The 14957-nt window shown below is 43.1% G+C and overlaps 1 long non-coding RNA gene across 1 annotated transcript; it reads left to right on the forward strand.

Moving 5' to 3' along the window:
• Nucleotides 1-2472: 2472 nt before the first annotated feature.
• Nucleotides 2473-8936, forward strand: LOC115490344. The gene is made up of 3 exons (XR_003956275.1): nucleotides 2473-2755; nucleotides 5897-6102; nucleotides 6924-8936. It is a non-coding gene; the product is annotated as an uncharacterized LOC115490344 (long non-coding RNA).
• The last annotated feature ends 6021 nt before the right edge of the window (nucleotides 8937-14957 follow it).

Here is a 14957-nt window from a genome sequence, read left to right on the forward strand (position 1 = left end):
AGGGGGATTTGGGAAGGGAAATGAGGAAAGGGGATAACATTTGAAATGTAAACAAAGAAAAATAATAATAATAATAATAATAATAATAATAATAATAATGAAATTGGGAAGCCTTGCCTTGCCCATTCATGAACATCACAGAATAGCTCAGCAGAAGGCCTGGACTATGTTATTTTCATGTGACATGTTGGGGTAGTCTCTCTCTCTCTCTCTCTCTCTCTCTCTCTCTCTCACACACACACACACACACACACACACACACTCACACCCCCTTTCTCTGATTCTTTTCTAGTGTTGAGAGATGAAGAAGGGCAGACTAAGGGTCTGAGAGTAGGGGTCAGAAGAGCAGGTTGGTTTGCCTTGCTTCTTTATAGAAAACTATGTTGTTAAAAGGAGAACCAGCAACCATTACACATCAGAATCTCATACTGACCACCGCTTACCTTTAAATAGAGAATAGATGGACAAGGGGTGACCCAGGCAGAGACCCCACAGCGTGACTATTATCATCTTATGTCAACAAGAAGCAGTCTGACTTTTCATCAGAATTGTTTTAAGCCCACCCTACCCCCAAATATTCTGTCCTGGCCCATATCTTCCCTCCTCTTTCTCCAAGAAGGGCTCTGCCCTCAGCACCCTGTCTGGGAGTTAACAGGGCTATTTGAGAACAGGCTGTCCCTTGCTGTGTGCCTGTGCTCCTGGCTCAGATGCACCTCAGGCTGCAAAGCCCAAGGACGGTTTGCCACACACATGCCAAGGACTTGGGGACTAGGTTGCATTGTGTTGCCTATGGCAACCAGTTCCAAGGCCAATTCTGCCTCTGACTTGGCTGCCTGTGTTTGAAAACTACTGTGCTTCCTTTGCCCCCACCCCATCCCCAGCTTCAGATATAGCTGATAAATAAAAATAACGATGTCTATGTTTAAAGTATGCAACACAATACTTAGACACACAGTTTTGTACATTCTAAAAAATCCCTACACACGTCATAATATTTGGATACCATTTGTGTGTGTGTGTATGAGAGAGAGAGACAGAGACAGAGACAGAGTGTGTGTGCATGTTTGTGTGCCCATGTGTGCATGTAAGTGTGTGTGCATGTGAGTATGTGTGAGTGCATGTGAGCGTGTATGCGCATGTGTATATGTGAGTGTGTATGCAAGTATGCAAGTGTGTGTGTATAGAACAGTTAAGATCTACCTTCCTAGATAATTTTAATTTCAAGTTACAGTGCGGTATGTGAACTGGAATCACCACCTATGCATCGGGTCTCCAGAAGACAGCCATCCTGTATAATGAGTTTGTGCTCTTCCACAAACATCTCCTCACTTTCCCTTTCCCTCCAGCCTCTGCCCACCATCCTTTAACTCTGCTTCTGTGCGCCCGTGCCTATTTTAGATCTCACACATAAATGAGATGATGCACGGTTTGTCTTTCTGTGTCTGGCTTATTTTACTTAGCATAATGTCTTCTAGTTTTATCCACGTTTTCACAAATGGCAGGATTTCCTTCTGTTTTAAAGGCTGGATTGTGCATATTTCCTGTACCGTGGTTTGGCTTTTTATTCATCTGTTGATAGACATTGGGATTGATTTCATATCCTATCTATTATGAATGGTACCTGCAATGAACAGACATCACTATCAGGTACAAATTTCATTTCCTTTGAATATATACACCTCAGATATTACATTGATAGATCATGGGCAATTCTACTTTTCATTTTTTGGCGAATTGTCTGTGCTGTTTTCCATAGTGGCTATACTAATTCACATTCCTATCAACAGAGTTTAAGGCATAAACTATTAAATGTTGCTTGATAGTTTATAGGCTTCCCCCTCTCCATAACAGGAAGTGGTATGGTTTTTCTTCAGACAGTAATCTCTGTCTCTCTCTGTCTCTGTCTTTCTCTGTGTCTGTCTGTCTCTCTGTTTTTCTCTTTCTGTCTCTGTCTCTCTCTCTTTCTCTCTCTGTCTCGCTCTCTCTTTCACACACACACACACACACACACACACACACACACACACACGTATGCTACGCGCACGCGCACACGCACAGACACACAGAGGCATGTATACCCCATACCCACTATTCCCGAGGCTCACTATTGTTCTTATAGAGATGTCTGGAACTCTGAATATGAGCCTGAAGGATTGATTTTGGATCTCCAAGTTGATAAACACGTGCAGGTAACAGCCATGGACACACATTTCACCTGCAGTTGAAGACCTACTTTCTCCTAGTTTATTTCCAACCGGCTGTGATCAGGGTCTGCAATGTTACTGAGCCTTGGTTTTCTTACCCATTTGTTATATTAAAATTACACACCTCACACATTTATGGTGAAGATAGAGCAAGTAATAGTGTGGGAATCCTAAGGGTTAAATGATGGGTGAAATGTCTTGAGGACCTGAAGCAGCATTTATCTGTGCCTCGCAAGGCACTGCCTGGAATCTACAAAAGAAACGGACTATAAAAACATGTGGTAAAATATATATAACATAAAATTTACCATCTTACCCTCTCTTCATCCAGCAGTGCAGTGGCATTAACTACATTCCTATTACGGTGTAACTGTCCTCAAATCTGGAAAACCTCTTCATCTCATAAAACAGAAACTGTGCCCATTAAACAACTCTCCCCTTCTCCCTCCGCAGCCTCTGGTAACCATCACTCCAGGCTGTCTCTATGGAGATACTAAGGACCTCGTGCAAGAGGAATCAGCAGCATCTGCCTTTCTGGCTCCTTTCAGTCTGTATGTTCTCAAGGTTCATCTACTTTGTAGCATGGTTACAGATTTCCTCCCCTTGTAAGCCTTGGATAATATTCTGAGGCCATTTTAAAATGTGTATGTGATATAAAATCCTTAGCATGTGTGAAGAGCCACAGAAAATGACAAAGTAGCCTGTCACATAATGCAGCAACGAAGAGGGAGTGTCCCACGTGCCCTGGCCTATCTCTAAGTCCTTAGCATCCTGACAGAATGCGTCTGAGTCAGGTATGCAGTTTTGTTAATCAGAGTCTATGGTCTAGACAGATGGGGATTCCCGAACAATTTGCACCAAGTGGTGATGCACAGGCTCATTTGCTTTTGGGGCCCCAGGAGGGAGAGACTGCAGGACTGGGAAAGCATCTGGGACGGAGGCCGAGGAAGTGTGGGCAACAGAGCAGGGTGGCCAGAAGTGTCGTTGACAGTCTGAGTTTTGTGACATGGGCCTTTCTGCATAGATGGTAGAGATGGGCTCCAAGCAGGAATGAAGAGCTAAGATAATCACAGTGAGCTAACAATCCCCAGCACTGAGTCCTTCTTGCCATGAGTTTTGCCCCAGAAGCAGAGGAGTGACTGCTGCTGGCAGCCTTTAGACAGCAGGCTCAACAGGGGAGGCTGGCTACTGACTGAGGTTAATGCATATCATAAAGAAGCCAGGGGAAGGATAAACTATGGTTGCTTCCCTCATGATTGTTTTTGATGCAAATTCCATGTGTCTTGATGTATGAGATTCTTTTTGCTTGTAACCTATTAGATAACTCCCCATTGCTAATTATGAAGCAAGGAATTCAATGTCTTGACAAAAATAAAATAGGTGAAAGCTCACCTAGTTAGAAAGCCAGCTTCTCCTCCTGACTCCGGTGTGGTAAACCAAAGCACCATCCGTAGAACTTACCGGAGCGGCAGGTTTTGTGCTAGAGAGCAAAACCAGCCACTGATTTCCATTAGACCTTGGTAAGGCGATGCCTTGTGAGTGGCAGCAACCATTGCAAGCACTTGGGGACAACAGTCAGGTGAGGAGGGGAGATAGAAGCAGAACAGAGCCAGGAGGAAAATGAAGTCACAGAAGACTTCTCCACACTTAACTGACTAAAGGCAAATATCCTGGACCCATGAAAAAAGCTATAAACTAATATAAAACACATCTCTACCATCTACTAAAAGAGAAAGATGTGGAAATTCACAGGACAGGATTCTTTTTTTCATATTTAACATTTTAAAAAATTTATTTATTCACTTTACATCCCAATATCAGTGCCCCCACTTCTCCCACTACCCCCGTATACAGATCCTCTCCCCATTATCCTCCCTTTCTCCCCTGACCACCTCCTCAGGGGCACATTAAGTTACCACTGCAGGACTAAGCACATCATCGCCCATGGAGGTCAGACAAGGCAGCACAGTTAGGGGAACAGGAACCAGAGGCAGGCAACAGAGTCAGTTGTTGGGGGAACCACATGAATACTAAGGCACACATCTGCTACATGTGAAGGTGGGGGCCCTAGGTCCAGACTGTGATTGCTCTTTGGTTGGTGGTACAGTTTCTGGGAGCCCTGCAATGGTCCAGGTTAGTTGACTCTGTTGGTCTTCCTGTGGAGTACCTGAGGGACAGGATTTTTACTGCCAATAAATATGTGAAAAAATATTTTTATTAGTACCCAGAAAATGCCAATGAAATAAAAATGAACATGAAACCCCAGACCACAATGAGGTGCATGTTAGATGTCTTAGGGTTTTATTGCTGTGAAAAGACACCATGACCACAGCAACTCTTATAAAGGAAAACATTTAATTGGGCCTGGCTTACATTATCTTCAAGGCAGGGAACACGGCAGCGTGTAGGCAGACATGATGCTGAGAGTTCTGCATCTGGATCCACAGACAGCAGAAGGAGACTGTATCACACTAGGTGCAGCTCTTGAGTATGTATGACCTCAAAGTCCACCCTCACAGTGACACACTTCCTCCAACAAGGCCTCCATACTCCAACAAGGTCACACCTCCTAATAGTGCCACTCCCTATAGACACACACACAATCCCTTGAGTCTATTGGGGTCATTCCTATTCAAGCTACCACATCAACAGCACTACCAAATTATCAAAAAATTAAAAGCTTGATAATACCCAAATCACCAAGAGGATAGGGCAATTGCTTAGTTGGTAAAGGCTTATCACACAAGCAAGAAGATATGAGTTTGATCCCCAAGAGCCACTTAAAACAAAGCATTCCAGCAGCCTAAATTAGACATCTATGCCACCTCCTCAAAGGTGTCATGAACATTGCCAAAGACAGAATGGAAGGAGGGGCATAGAGGCTTCTGTGACAACTCCTACCCTCACCTCCCCACCCCACCCCAAAAGTAACAGCCTAGACAGAAAGCCATTAAAGAGAACTCTTTGGTACTGCTCTACATGATTGATGGCTTCTGGGGGGGGTGGTGGAGAATGGCTCAGTTTTTTTAAGGGGCTGGCCACTGGGAGTTTGACCATGCTCTAGTAGTATTTGGGCAACACAAATTGGACATTTTGTTCTTCTTTTTCTTGGGGTGGGGGGATGGGAGTAGGTCAAAGGTAAGGGTGGGTTCTGAGAGAACTGGAAAGAGTGTGCTCGAGGTTCATGGTGTAAAATTCTCAAATAATCAATAAAAATATTTTAAAAATGAGAGAGACATGAAAATAGGAGGTAGACTTGTCAGGAGGAAGGAGAGGCTCAGAGGGAATGAGGACAGATAAGAGAGGGTAATGGGGTGAATATGACAAAATTAATTACATACATTTATGAGATTGTCAAAGAATGAAAAAAATTTTTTTAAATGTCCAGGGACAGCAGCCCATGCCTGTAACTCCCATTGCTGGAAGTTAGAAATGGGAGTATTCTTGGGACTCACTAGCCTGACAGTTTAGCTAAAAATAAGGTAGGAAATCAGTGAAAGCCATGTGCCTGGCTTGCAATTTCAGTGCTGTAGAGGCAGAGACAGGAAGGTCCCCAGGGACTTGTTGAGCAGACAGCCTAATTAGCAAGCCTCAGGCCGAAGAGAGGCCATGTCTCAAAAAAAAAAAAAAAATTCAAGGTAGATGTCTCCTGAGGTTCTGTCTTAAGCTGCTTTTTCTTGTTTCTTCCTCAGATCAATGATGGGAGAATCTCTTGCTGACCAGACAGAAGATGAGGATAATTTCACAGTGGTGACTACTCACCACACAGAGCAACACCTGATGCCAGGTTCCTACAGTACTTGTGGGAGATGGTTGCTATAATCTGCCAGCAAAATTCCAGTAGATAGTTACTACCTCCAGTGTGCCTGACCCATCCCTTGCTGGGGATGTCTTCAGGGTGAGCCAGAATTTCGCCCATGTAGGCAGGATAGTATGCGTTTTTCTTTGTGGCTTTGATGTTAGAGCAGCAACAATGTAGGTATCTCTTGACCCAGATCATGGATGGGCAGCATTTCATCTCTCTTGTTTATTGCCTTGAGTCCTCTGAGATATATTGCTGTGGCGTTCCACCAGATAATAATTTCCAATTTCAGCATTCTATACTAGCAGAAAGCTGGTTGAAACTCAGAAAATTTAAAGGAAGTTTCCTCAAGCATCAGAAAGTAAACAACTTACACACTTCAGAAAGTCCCTGAAACTTAGCACATTCTTAAGGCCCTTTACTTGCCAAGTTAATAGAAGCTTGACTTTTGTGTCTTGCTGTCTACAAGCTCTACCTGTGAGTTGTCACCCAGCTTAGTGGACCTTTGGTTATGCAGCTGACTGAGTTGTCCATACTCCTTTAAGTAACCCTAATAAATTTACTACTTCACCAAGTCGGACTTAGACGGCATCATTACCCTGCTCTGTTGTAAATTCTCTATATGTGGTGAGTAGGTATTTGTTCACGTCTCCCCATGAGTAGCATCAGACAACACACCTAAAGATGTGCTGTAGATGTGAGTTATGGGTAACTTGGAATTCACATGAACTGAATAATGCACATCAGAAAGTTCTCATTGGTGCCTTAGATGGTCACATTCATATTACTGCTTCATATTCTGTGCAGGATAGGTGACCACCTGGATTCTGTCCTTGTGCTACAAAAATTCCTTTCACATAGTTTGATATCAAACCAATATTCCCTCTGCAACCATTCTGCATTTGTATGTTTTTCAGAGACTGCTGTTGGGCTCAGCCTATCTACTTGTTAAATTTTGCCTTGGCTTTGATCGTGCACATGGACTGTTGGGATCATTCTGAATTTTCATTATATCATTTCTGACAATTGCTCTCCAGATTGGTGTCATCTGAATAATTGATTGGCAAATATTTTTGAAAGGATAAAGCCAAGGACATACTCCTGTATTCAACCAGCAGAAATTTTTATTCTCATTGACATTGAGCCACGAATCAACACTTTTTGATTGCAGCTGTTCAAATGGCCAGAGTGCTATGGAAGAATGTAAATGACAATGGTGAAGACAGCACTGCAAAGATATCCTGTATCTCTCGGGGAATTCTTAAGTTGAATGCAGTTCAAGGAAAATCCCAACAAGTTACCTTCATACAACCTGATGAGCTGAATCTCAGTTTCATTCGAGAGAGCACAGGAATGTACTGATTGAGGGAGAAATAACAAGAACGGAGGGAATGCATCTTTTTAGAAATCAGAACTCAAGACTATTATAAAGCTATAATGATTAGCACTGTTTGGTATTGGCACCGAAGAGGAAAAAGATCAAAGGAACAGAAAAGAGATTCCAGGAATAAAACAGCAAAGCAGCATGTACGTAGCAATTTGCAGTGGTACAGGGTGCATTGCACATCTTTTGGAACACAGAGGTAATTACAAAGTGACACTGGCCTATGTGGCAATCTGGAGTGAAAAACAGTGTTCTCTCTCTAGCTCAGATCTGCACTAAAACAGGTCCTAGGGTGTTTAAAGATGAAAAGATGAAAGAAAAAAAACTTCAGCATATTGGAAGAAAATATAAGAGAATGTCTTCATGACCTTCAAAGTAGGAAATGTTTTTAAAATAAGATGCCAAAAGCAGGAGCAAAAAAATGAGAGTTTTTATTCATTTGACTCGATTAAAAAAATTACAAATATTCAGTTATCAAAACACAAGGGAAAGAGGTTAAACTTACAGACTTGGAAAAGTTTTTTTTTTACAGCTATAAAAGATAAATAATTAGTATTCAGAATTTGATAAAGCCTTTCATGAGCCAACATGAATAATACAAATAATTGACAAGGAGAAGTGAGGAATATTATCAGGGACTTTTACAAAATGAAAGTCAAAATACAGAAGACTGCATTTATTCTTCCGCAGCATTCTGCCTCTGTGTGAATAGACAAGTGTAACGTGAAATCACAGGGAGTTTATCTCTAACCTGTTAGATTGACAGCATTTCCAAGTCTGATGATAGCAATTGTAAGGAAGGATGTGGAGCAGGGGCCAGACTTGCCTTCAAAAGAGCTAGGAAATGCCAGAACTACTGAGACTTCTGTGTGCTCAGTAAAAGTCTCCCTGCTAGGTAAAACAGAAAGATAGACTATTGGAGAACTGATGGATGGTTCCACGGTGCCACCCCAGAAACTTTGGAAACGGCCAATAAAGCTGAAAATGTGCATCATATGGATATAGTAATTTCACGCACAGGTGTGAATTCTAGAGAAATCCCTGGCACGGGCCAGGAAGCACTTTCCTGTCACATCGTGACAGCAAATAATGAGGAGCAATATGGAAGACCATCAACATGATTCTTCAGCCCGAACCATCAACCTGACCATCAGCAGGAGTGTGAACAAATCAACTGAGAAACATTCATTTCAAGCTGATGCTTCTGATGATACAGGTAATGGAGCTAGATCCACATGGCGAACACAGATGCCTCAAAAACAGAAAGCTGAGAAAAGATAACAAACTCTGGAGAAGTCTTGGAGTGAGGTGTCATTTATATACAAAACAGGTAAATGACAGCCCCTTTGAAGGATGACAAACTACAGTCTATAGGTCAACACCAAGTGTCTATTTTTGTAAATACAATTTAAAAAATATAGCCACACTCATTTGATTGCGTATTATCTATGGCTGCACTTGTGCTAAAGGAGCAGAGCTACAATGCTGAACAGAGATAGTATGCCCTTTAAAGCCTACATAGTTACTACATAAAATGTTTGCTTAACCCCTGGGATATATACATGTATTGTTATGCAAATATTACAGAGAGAGGGGGAGGGGGAGAGGGAGGGGGAGGGGGAGGGTGTTATTCGACGCGTTCTCACGACCGGCCAGGAAGAACACAACAACCAGAATCTTCTACGGCAAAGCTTTATTGCTTACATCTTTTTGGGGCCAGAGTGTAAGAAGCAAGAGAGCGAGAAGCAAGAGAGAGAAGCAAGAGAGAGAGAGAAACGAAACCCCTTCTATTTTAAAGAGAACAACCATTGCCTAGGGCGCATCACTCCCTGATTGGCTGCAGCCCATGGCCGAGCTGACGTTCACGGGAAAAACAGAGTACAAGTGGTCGTAAATACCCTTGGCTCATGCGCAGATTATTTGTTTACCAACTTAGAACACAGGATGTCAGCGCCATCTTGTGACGGCGAATGTGGGGGCGGCTTCCCACAGTTCCCCCTTTTTCTTTTAATAAGAGCAAATAGGCCACCCATATTAATGAGAGTGGAGATAGAGGTCAAATCCCCAGTGTGTAGGTAAAGGAGCCATGTACAGGATTAGCTCTTAGGCTCACAGGCTTTTACCCAGAGCAACCCTGACCTGCTCCCGTGTCGTTTTGCCTGGGGGAAGGGAACTAGGACACTGAACCTTCATGAAAGATGACATGTCTCCCTAGAATAGGCTCATATATGCCGCAGAGCCTTTCCATTGCAGTGCTTAGCCTTGCAACTCTCTCGGGCTGCTGAAGCACACTCACTCTATCTCGTGCAATGAGACTAGCCTCGTGAGATATAAGAGCTGAGTGGCCAGCGACCTATTGCCTAAGCATAGATATATCAGGGGAAGCTCCATGTTCTAGTCCTGCAAGCGCCTGGGCAATAACCACCTTGTCTCTCTTAGTTTGGGCCTTAAGCTTACAGACCAATCAAAGAAGCAACACTAATCCACAGCAAAGTGTATCTCCAAATAATATTAATCCCACCCAATTTTTTAAAGAAAGAAAATGCTGAGGAGATCCAATTGGGTAATCTTTTGGTCAGCGACAGGTCCAAGCGCGTGGAGTTGACCTGAAGTCTCAATTCTCGAAGGATCTATTCAAATTCAGCCATCCAATTCTGTAACATATACTGAAAAAGACTTTTTGACAAATTAGCTGTCCTAGTAAATTTAACATACTGAATGGAAATAACACACAATCCCGGAAACTTTTGTTCACATCCCTGCTGAGTTATTTGTCATAATACATCTAGTTGTTTCTGGACAAGATCTATGAGTTGATTAACCAGCATGAGACCTCTCTGTATCTTGACATTAGCTGAGGCCTGTTCATCTATGACTGTAGTCACTGAGGCTGACAAAGTGTTAATGGTGTCAGTCATCTGGACCTGTCCAGACAGAGCCAAGGCTGTCTGAATTAAGGCCAAACCCAGTTCCTAGTTAGTGGTAAAAAAGCAGGAGAATACTTGAGCATTATACATCACCGTCATTGGGAGTGGAAATGTCGACATTATCCCCCAACGCTGCTCTCTCTTTATTATTGACGCCCTGGACATCACCAAGACGAGGGACATTAGTATTCCCTTGGTCAGTCTGGATTTTTCGGGTGAGTCTTTCTGGTACCCAAAATGGGTTGTCTTCATTCTGTGGGAAAACACAGATAGCTCCCCTGGATCTTATCAAGATAGGATCCGGGCCATACCATTTATTATCAAGGACATTTTTCCATTTAACCATCTCATTGGGCCTATCTGGCTCTGAACAATGACGTTCAGCCGCAGTATGGCCATGAGCATCAATATTTAAAAAATTGAGTGTAAAGAGTGCCAAAGACACCGACACTCTTGGTGCTCGGGGTACAGTCTCCTCAAAAGTTCCCCTCTTCTGTTTTATAAGATAGGCTTTGAGGGTGCGATGCGCACGCTCAACAATACCCTGTCCTTGAGGGTTGTATGGAAGTCCAGTCAGGTGGGTTACGTCCATCTGACGGCAGAACTGCTGAAATTTTTGGGATGTATAAGCTGGTCCATTATCAGTCTTAAGGAGTCTGGGTTTCCCCCAAGCACTCCATACCTCAAGACAATGTTGAATCACATGTGAGGCTTTTTCTCCGGTTAACGGAGAGGCAAACATGATGCCAGAACATGTGTCAATAGACACATGGAGATATTGAAGTTTTCCAAAGGAAGAAACATGTGTAACATCCATTTGCCAGACCTGTAGAGGTCGAATACCGCGTGGGTTAATTCCCACATGAGGAACTGGCAAGAACTCACAGCAGCTTTGACATTGAGTAACAATGTCACGGGCTTCTTTTCTTGTCAAGGAGAAACGACTGCGTAATGTTTCAGCCGTCACATGAAAATTGTTATGAAAATTTCTTGCAGCCTCTACCGGGGATGATAGGGCAGCAGCCACCACTTTAGTGGCCTTATCTGCCAAATCATTTCCCAGAGCCATGGGGCCAGGTAGGCCTGAATGGGCTCTAACATGAGTAATATAAACAGGAGATCTTCTAGATAACAAAACTAATTGTATCTGCTGAAAAATATTGGCAACTCTACTGGAAGGCTTAATCACTCCAGCCACTTCTAAAAGATTTACTGCATTTACCACATAACAGGAATCTGACACAATATTAAGGGGTTCTAAAAAGGTTTTTAAAACTTCTAAGACCACTAAACATTCTACCACTTGAGGTGAATTTTCATTATATTGTTTGGATACCACTTTACCATTAGCCACATAGGCACCTATGCCAGTTTTTGATCCATCAGTATATACCACAATCCCATTTTTAAGTGGGTTTCTTACTGTTATTTGTGGAAACACAACAGATTGATTTTGGGCAAACTGTAAGATTGGATGTTTTGGATAATGGTTATCTATTTTTCCTGAAAAGGAGGTAACTAAAACTGCCCAATCATTAGATGCGGCTGCCAAGGTTTGAACCTGTGCAGCGGTATAAGGTACAATTAAAAGATATGGACTTTGCCCAAAGTGGGTGATTGCTGCTTTTAGGCCTTTAAGGGCAAGCTGTGCAATTGCATCAGGATACCAATCTATTATTTTAGCTGGGGATACGTTTGGATGGATCCACAACAATGGCCCATTCTGCCACAAAACTGCAGTTGGCAATTGTGCTGTCTTAAAGACACACAAACTGAAAGGCTGCGAATCCTCAATACGTTGTAATTGTGCATTCTGTAAGGCCTTTTCTACCTTTTGTAAGGCCTGGTTAGCAGCTAGAGTAAGAGTCCTAGGGGAGGAGATATGAGGATCTCCTTCTAAAATACTAAACAAAGGCCTTAACTCAGCAGAAGGAATCTTTAAAAAGGGTCTGAGCCAATTAATATCTCCCAACAGCTTTTGAAAATCATTTAAGGTATGGAGGTGATCTCTTCTTATCTCTACCTTTTGGGGCACAATCTTATCTGGGGACACCACAGAGCCCAAGAATTGTCCTGTATCAGAAATTTGGACCTTTTCTGTGGCTATCTGTAAACCCCACTGACTTAAAGTTTTAAGTAGAAAAGGATATGCCTTTTGTAGCATGGTAAGGTCTTTATGGCACAGGAGGATGTCATCCATGTAAAGGAGCAAAATTAAAGAGGGGAACTGTTCCCTCACTGGCAAAAGAGCTTCTTGTACATAAAGTTGACACATAGTAGGACTATTGGACATTCCCTGTGGTAAGACCTTCCATTGATACCTCTTATCAGGTTTAGCAGAATAAGCTCTCTGACCCGTTAACAAGTCAAAAGTCCAATCTCTCTGCTCTGGAGTTAAAGCAGCAGCGTTTGCTCGGGCCTGCGCCTGTGCCGCCTCCTGCCACAGAGCTCGCCATTCCACATATTTGGCCATACTAGGGAGAGCGGCTTTTGCAATCATTTGCCAGTCGGCAGGCGTTAGTGCCATACCAGCGAGCCTGTCTAACTGCGCCAAGGTAAAATTAGCATTGGTTCCGTATTTACGAACCGACTCGGCAATTTCCTTAATCTGTACGTATTCTACCGGAGCGTGGACACGCCCACCCTCGGCTCCTTCAAAGACTGGAAATGCCTGTTGTATTTTCTTTTGTTCCTCTCGGGGAATGAATGAGTCTGCGCACTGCCTCTCTGCGCACTGCCTCTCTGCGCACCTCTCTGCGCATTGCTGACGCACTACGGGCTGACGCACTACGCAGGGCGGGGACTCCGCATAGGGCGGGAGTGCACCTGGTAGCCGATTGCCCTGAGGCCAATTAGCAAACTGGCCTTCGCCAGCCGCTTTTGGCTTTTTCCTTAAATGACTAGTTAGCACTTTACTTGGTTGGTACTCTTTTTTCTCATAATGAACTGCTTTTTTCTCCCAGTCTGTTTCTTCAGAGCACAGGCTCCTTCTCCTAGAGACCTCCGCTAATTGATCTTTTTTCTTTTCTTTTTTCTTTTTCTTCCTTCTAATCTCTCCCCAGGTATTCCTACCTGACCTTAACTTTTCCTCGGGTTCAAGACCCTTGGAAAGGCCTGTATACTTACCGTTTCTCCTTGTTCCTACTCTCTCTCTCCGCTTTACTTCTGATAGACTGTCCTGAATTTCCTCTAGAATTTTTAGCCCTGCCTTAAGCACTATATAACATGTGAAAAGGAACAGAAGGGCTTCTAACACTAGAAAAAATTTAAGGCCAAACATAACTTGTAAAGCCATTTTCCACTTTACTTCTGATAGACTGTCTTGAATTTCCTTAGAAAGTTCAAGATCAGACTTACCTCGTTCCCCAGCTGAAAAGTTCTGAATTCATACAGTTGAATCCTTCTTAACAGTCTGCTTTACGGGAACCTTTATCACCGTCGTTCCCCAGCTGATGAGTTCTGAATTCGGCAGTTGAATCCTTCTCAACAGTCTGTGTTACGGGAACCTTTATAAACGTGATCCGTAGTTCTGCTTCTGAAATGAAGTATCCCTCCTGCGCCAGTCCGGAGTTTTTTCTCGTCCCGGAATTCGGCACCAATTGTTATTCGACGCGTTCTCACGACCGGCCAGGAAGAACACAACAACCAGAATCTTCTACGGCAAAGCTTTATTGCTTACATCTTTTTGGGGCCAGAGTGTAAGAAGCAAGAGAGCGAGAAGCAAGAGAGAGAAGCAAGAGAGAGAGAGAAACGAAACCCCTTCTATTTTAAAGAGAACAACCATTGCCTAGGGCGCATCACTCCCTGATTGGCTGCAGCCCATGGCCGAGCTGACGTTCACGGGAAAAACAGAGTACAAGTGGTCGTAAATACCCTTGGCTCATGCGCAGATTATTTGTTTACCAACTTAGAACACAGGATGTCAGCGCCATCTTGTGACGGCGAATGTGGGGGCGGCTTCCCACAGGAGGGGGAGAGGGAGAGGGAGGGGGAGGGGGAGAGAGGAGGAAGACACAATGGACCAGAAACAGAACTGTGTGGCCAGGAGAAACAGCAAGTAACGAGGCACTTTATAGCTGGGGAATGTTAGAATAGCCTTAGTTCTGCCCATCTAGGCATTTGGCTTATAAATAAAATTTAAATAAAATAAACTTGTATGTCCTTTATATTTGATCACTAGAAAAATTAATTCCAACAACTTAACAACACCTTCTATTTGATAAAAGGGTGCTGGGAAGGAATGGTTGAACTAAGTACCTTCACTTAAAGCCAACACAACGCAAGAAAAGTGGAAATGTAGGAATTACCCAGGCACATGTGTAATGACTCATGACTAGGTAAAACAGGAAGATTGGCTGTGGGGGCTAGTTATCAGCTTCTTCACTGAGTTATAAACTATCACCAAGTTAGTGATAAAAGAATGAAGATATGAGAAGAAAGGAATACTCAATGACCTTAGATTGTTCAGGGGTCACTGTCAGGCAGAAGGAAATACAATCAGGGAGAGATAAATAAGGTGGACATAGGTGTACTCCAATGCACACACTGTTTAACGATTAATGTTTTGGCAACAGAGGTTGGGTCAATCTATTAGATATTTCAATTACACACACACACACACACACACACACACACACACA

The sequence above is a fragment of the Mus musculus genome, chromosome 6 (genome assembly GCF_000001635.26).
Source record: "Mus musculus strain C57BL/6J chromosome 6, GRCm38.p6 C57BL/6J".
Taxonomy (NCBI): domain Eukaryota; kingdom Metazoa; phylum Chordata; class Mammalia; order Rodentia; family Muridae; genus Mus; species Mus musculus.